The sequence below is a fragment of the Erythrolamprus reginae genome, chromosome 5 (genome assembly GCF_031021105.1).
Source record: "Erythrolamprus reginae isolate rEryReg1 chromosome 5, rEryReg1.hap1, whole genome shotgun sequence".
Classification (NCBI taxonomy): Eukaryota; Metazoa; Chordata; class Lepidosauria; order Squamata; family Dipsadidae; genus Erythrolamprus; species Erythrolamprus reginae.
In genome coordinates, this window is record NC_091954.1 from 24,965,578 (window position 1) to 24,971,577 (window position 6,000).

The following is a 6,000-nucleotide window of genomic DNA, read 5'->3' on the forward strand; positions in this document are numbered from 1 at the left end:
ATTTTCGCAGAGCCACTGATGGATCGCTTGGATAAGGCGTTTACTCTCAACAAAATCTTGTTTAAAACCCCTTAAATGCAAATTGGATCTTCTTCGTCTGTCTTCTAGATTATTTATACGTGACTCATGGCAAGTTTTCCCCTCCTCCAGTTTCACAATTCTCGCATCTTGTGATTTGGATTGTTCTTTTAAGCCTTTAACTCCTGCGCTCACAGCAGCTATAGCCATTTGCATCTCTTTGAGCTGTTGCCCCATATTTGCAAATGCCGCTAAAAGTGAATCCATTTTTCCCCCCAAATCCGGAGTAGTCACCATTTTTCCTTTGTTCTCTATTTTTTCCACTACTCATGTTTAAAACAGAAGCTTGCTTCTCTTTTTGAGATGATCCAAACACGTTTTCAAAAACTTCGTTTGATTCTCTTCCTCTCAATCCACTTTTCATCAAGCCAGAGAGGGTTGTCAGGGGTTAACTTTCACTTTTCTAATTCACATTAGGGAGCTCCCCGTAGAGGCGTCTATCTCAGTTGACGCATGTGCAAATCCTCCTTCAAAATTTCAGTTGAGTCTGTGAGTCAGGTGCTAGGCTCTTCTTTCCCATTTAAACTTCTCCATAGAGTTGTCTGTCTCTAAGATGCTAACAAACATGGATAGCTGCATTGGGAATAATGATTTCCTCTATTCCAGAACTGTCAAACTTGCAACCCATGAGCCAGATGCCTCACACACTGGCCACACCCACACCTGGTTTAGTAAAGGAGAAAAAAGTCCTGATACATCACATGACACAGCCTTGACGACGTGGGTTGGACGCCCCTGCTCTATACCCACCTTTGCTTGAGAAGTGTGCGTTGAGAAAGAATATGATATGGACTTCTATGGAAGCAATGGTGGATTAAAGACAGCTCCACTCTTGGTGGGCAAGACAAAATACAAATCTGGTTAATGGATTGGCTTCTTGGAATTTCTCCCTAGATAAATAGGAGGACCTGGGATCACCCTCAAGGGCTCCATACAAAGAATCCTTATGAAGAATTGATTCAAGAGCAGTCTTTGATAGGCTTGGGTCTCTGGGAGCTGAGAGGAACCCAGTGTTGCCCAACTTTCAAAAAGACAGAAGTTTTTAATAAATATAAGAAAAATGAATTCAAGTTAAACTAGAAGATAAGAGAAAAAGGAAATAAAAATTCAGAAAATACAGAAAAGAGGGAAAAAGAAAAAACAAAATAATAATAATAAAGAAGTACTTTCCAATTTTCAGCACATTGAGCTTTAACTAATATAGTAGCTTTTCACCCTCTTTTAAAGTTACAAATAAAAAAATAATTTTCTCCACCTAGCGTAACTTTTAATCATTTGCAATTCTGAAGTCATTGTCTTTTTAGCTCTAGTTTAGCAGAAAAATAGTTTAGACATTTCCAGAAAAAGCATTATCAATGTTTTATGTTGACTTCCCCGCCTCCCAAATAAACAATGAGTAGCAAAGGACATAATAATGTATAATGAGACTCAACTGTGCATTAGGTTGTGTCTTCCTGGACCTGTTTTTCTTATTTTCCTGAGACAACTTTATGCAACTACCAAAACAGACTTCAGATGATCTAATTTATTCTAAGCATTTGATGCCAGTTGGACTTTTCCCTACATACTGTATATAGATATCCCAAAGGTGCATTTTCAAGAGGCAACTGGATTTTCTGGATTTTCTTTGAAGTTGTTCTGATTTTTCTTTGAAGATAATTCAACATTATGCAAACACAAGCAGTAGAGCAATGCTAAACTAAAGTCTTAGACTTTAAGATATCTAATTTCAACAAACTTAGAGATAGCTTGGGAAGGATTTCATTAATGAGAATCCTCAAGGCAAAATGCCTCAAGAAGCTTGGGAAATTTTGAAAAGTGAGATTATAAAAGCCCAGTCTAGCACAACATCAAAGAAGAAGAAAAATAATAGGTCTCAAAAGAAACTAGCATGGCTGCTTAAAGAACTCTCTGACAAATTGAAAGAAAAAAAGGACAAATATAAAAAGTGGAAAGAGGGGCAAATAACTAAGGCAAATAACTAAGGAATACCAACAAATAGCCATGGCCTGTAAAGATGAAGTGAGGAAAACTAAGGCTCATAATAAACTAAGGGTTGCGACAAAAGCAAAAAATAACCCAAAAAAAGCTTCTTCCAATACATTAAAAACAAGAAAAAAGTCAAGGAAACTATTGGTCCACTGCTAGGAGAAAGTTGAAAGAGGGTGACAAGAGCTACTTAACTCATTTTTTGCATCTGTCTTTACAGAAAGGTAAAAAACATATTGGGAACACAAGTTAAATAGGGGGGGAAATGGTAAGAACAGGTAAGCAGGTAAGAACCCCTGTTTACACTAGACAAGTTCAAATCACCAGGACTGGATGGATTACACCCCAAGATTCAGAAGGGACTGGCAGATGAGATCTCAGAACCACTGAACTATATCTTTCAAAGAACCTGGAGCACTGGGGGACTGCCAGAGGATTGGAAAAGGGCTGATGTAGTTCCCATCTTCAAGAGAGGGGAAACAGTAGATCCAGGAAACTACAGACCTATCAGTCTGACCTCAATACCAGGAAAGATTCTGGAAAAGATAAACCAATGAATCAGTAAACATCTAGGAGCAAACAAAGCAATAACCAAAAGCCAACATTGGTTTGTCAAAAATAGATTATTCCAGACTAATTTTACTGCAATCTTTGACAAAGTGACAAAATTAGTGGATCAGAGGAATGCTGTTGATATAATTTACTGGGACTTCACTAGGCATTTGATGGGGGTTAGACAGCATCACTACCAAATGGCTGACCATCTGCACTCAACATGTAGTGCTCAATGGAACTGCATCTACATGGAGGGAAGTATGCAGTAGAGTACCACAGGACTCTGATTTAGGCCCAGTAGTCTTCAACACCTTCATCTTGGATGAGGGGATAGATGGGGAACTCATCAAATTTGCAGATGACACCAAATTGGCAGGAATAGCCAACCTGTTTAAAGGACCCATGATAGCATGGGCACAAAATATACGACACAATATTCACTTGGCAGATTGGGAACTGGTATGGAATAGGAATCTTAAACTTAAAAATATCATACAAAGAGAATTATTATTTGGCTCCAAAATGACTGGCAAAGATTTATCCAAATTTAAACCCAATTTGTTGGAAATGAAGAAAAAAATCAAGGCACCTCCTTTCACATGTGGTTGTGCCCTGAAACAACAAGGTTCTGGATTAAGATACACAAATAGATGCAGGGAATTACCCAAATACAAGTAGAATTTACACCAGAATTCCTCCTCTTAGGAACATTTTTTTAAAAATTATAGTAAAAGTATCAAGTACTGCATATCACCAGAGCAACTAGGATAGCCTTTGCACAATTTTGGAAAGACTCAGAAATCCCCTCAGAGAGTAAAATAATTTTTAAAAATTATGAATGCGCCAAAATGGATAGGCTGACAATAGATTTGCATGGCCAGAAAGATTGAGAATACAGTACTATGAAATCTGGGATCAATGGTACCAATGGATTGAGCATAGAAAAACAAAAATGAAAAGTTAGAGCTAAAATAAAAGTATAATATGTAGATTTATAAATAGAAATGTATAAGTATTGTAAGCCTTATAATAATCTGACTAAATTTATATAATGTGAACAAACTCAAAGAAGAAAAATGCAACAATGTAACAATGCAGAATTACCTAATGTATTATTGTATAACTGTTTTTAAAGAAAAGAATGGAAAATCAATAAGGTCTATTTAAAAAAAAAAAAGAAATAGCCAATTCTCCAGAAGATAAGCTCAATATACAGGAGGATCTTGACAGACCTGAACATAGGGCTAGCTAACAAAATGAAATTAAGTGGTGAAAAAAGTAAGGTTCTATATTTAGGCAAGAAAACAAAATGCACAGGTACAGTATATGTGGTACCTTGTTCAATATTAGTAATTTTGAGAGGGATCATCCTAGTGGACAACCATTAATTATGAGTCAGCAGTGTGCAGCAGCTGCCAAAAAAGCCAACATAGTTCTAGGCTACATAGACAGGAATAGAATCAAGACCACATGAAGTGTTAATACCCCTTTATAATGCCTTGGTAAGACCACACTTGGAATACTGCATTCAGTTTTGGTCGTCATGATGTAAAAAGGATGTTGAGACTCTAGAAAGAGTCAGAGAGGAGCAACAAAGATGATTAGGGGACTGGAGGCTAAAACATATGAAGAACAGATGCAGGAATGGTGTGTGTCTAGTTTAATGAAAATAACGACTAGAGGAGACATGATAGCAGTGTTCCAATATCTCAGGAGTTTCCACAAAGAAGAGGGAGTAAAACTATTCTCCAAAGCACCTGAGGGTAGAACACGAAGAAATTGGTGGAAACTAAACAAGGAGAGAAGCAACTTAGAACCAAGGAGAAATTTCCTGACAATTAGAACAATTAATCAGTGGAACAGCTTGGCTCCAGAAGTTGTGAATGCTCCAACACTGGAAGTTTTTAAAAAGATCTTGGATAACCATTTGTCTCAAGTGGTTTTCTACCTAAGCAGGGGGTTGAACTAGAAGACCTCCAAGATCCCTCCCAACTCTGTTATTGTTGTTGTTGTTGTTGCTATTGCTATTGCTATTACCATTACTATTATTACTATTACAACTACTACAATTACTACTACTACTACTATTACTACTACTACTACTACTATTATTATTATTATTATTATTATTATTATTATTATTATTATTATTATTATTAGCTTGCAACATGAAGCTCTTCAGAGCACTTTTGAGACATTCATGACCTGGATAACTGAGAATCTTCATAAATATTCTGTATATAGACAGTGTTATTTTGTATGCAGCTCACCTTCCAGAAAGTCCTATTTTCTTCATGCTGCAACAAACATTTTTCTTTCTAAGGGGAGAAATGGAAAAAATCTGACAATTGTAAGACAAACCATTGTACACAATTAGTTTACTATGAGAAACAGGTTGGAATCCAGATTTAACTATAGCATATTTCAATCAATATAATATTAATAATAATTAAAAAAGAAAAACAAAACAAAACAGGAAACAGGACTTTTAGCTGAGCAACCAAAATTGACCCATTGTAACTATACAAGAGATGTACATATCTCGCTATGAAGGCACAGATTTGTGACGAATCCTCACTGCTGCTGCGCACAATCTCGCCACCTGTGCTGTAATTATGGCCTGTTCATCTTTAAGCAGCCACTGGAGATAGGTAATGTCTGAGTGGCCAGGATGCCTTGCAATTAGTGGTAAAATATGTTTTTTCCTAATGTCTGCATAAAAGGAGCATCTCAGGAGCATGTGTCCCTCAGTCTCCACCTCTCCTGAGCCACAAGGGCAAAATCTTTCAGTGAATGGTATTCTTTTGTACTTGCCGTACAAAACGGCGGATGGAAGCGCACGGCACCATTCAAGAGCAAATGCCTATCGATGGCTTGCTGACTCCAGCTGTCCAAGGTATCTGGCAGGAGCCACAATGTATCTAGTGGCATCTGGGGCCAGAAACAGCGGAGCTCTACTTAAGTCCTCCTGCCTCTCGATGTCCTCCACCCTTTGTCGCAAGGTCTGTCCTGCTAGATCATAGTTCAGCTTCAGTATTGAAGCTGGGGAGAAGCCTAATTTGTGAAGATTGTACTTGATGGCCTTAATCCATGACGAGGAAAATTCATCGTGAAGGATTAACGGAGCAAGACCTTGCGGAAAAAAATTAAGCTTTGACCACATATTTAGAGACGCTATACAGATTCTTGCTTTGACTTTTATCAGTCCAGTTTCCAGGCGCAGAAGTGCATTTGAGATGCAACGTGGCATCTGGAGAATTACTCTAATAAATTTGGATTGAACTAATTCTAGTGGTGTAAAGTGTAAAGCTGAAGCTGGCGGTCCCAGCAAGGACCCATAAAGAAGCTGAGCTAGCGACTTGGCCTTAAAAAGCTTAA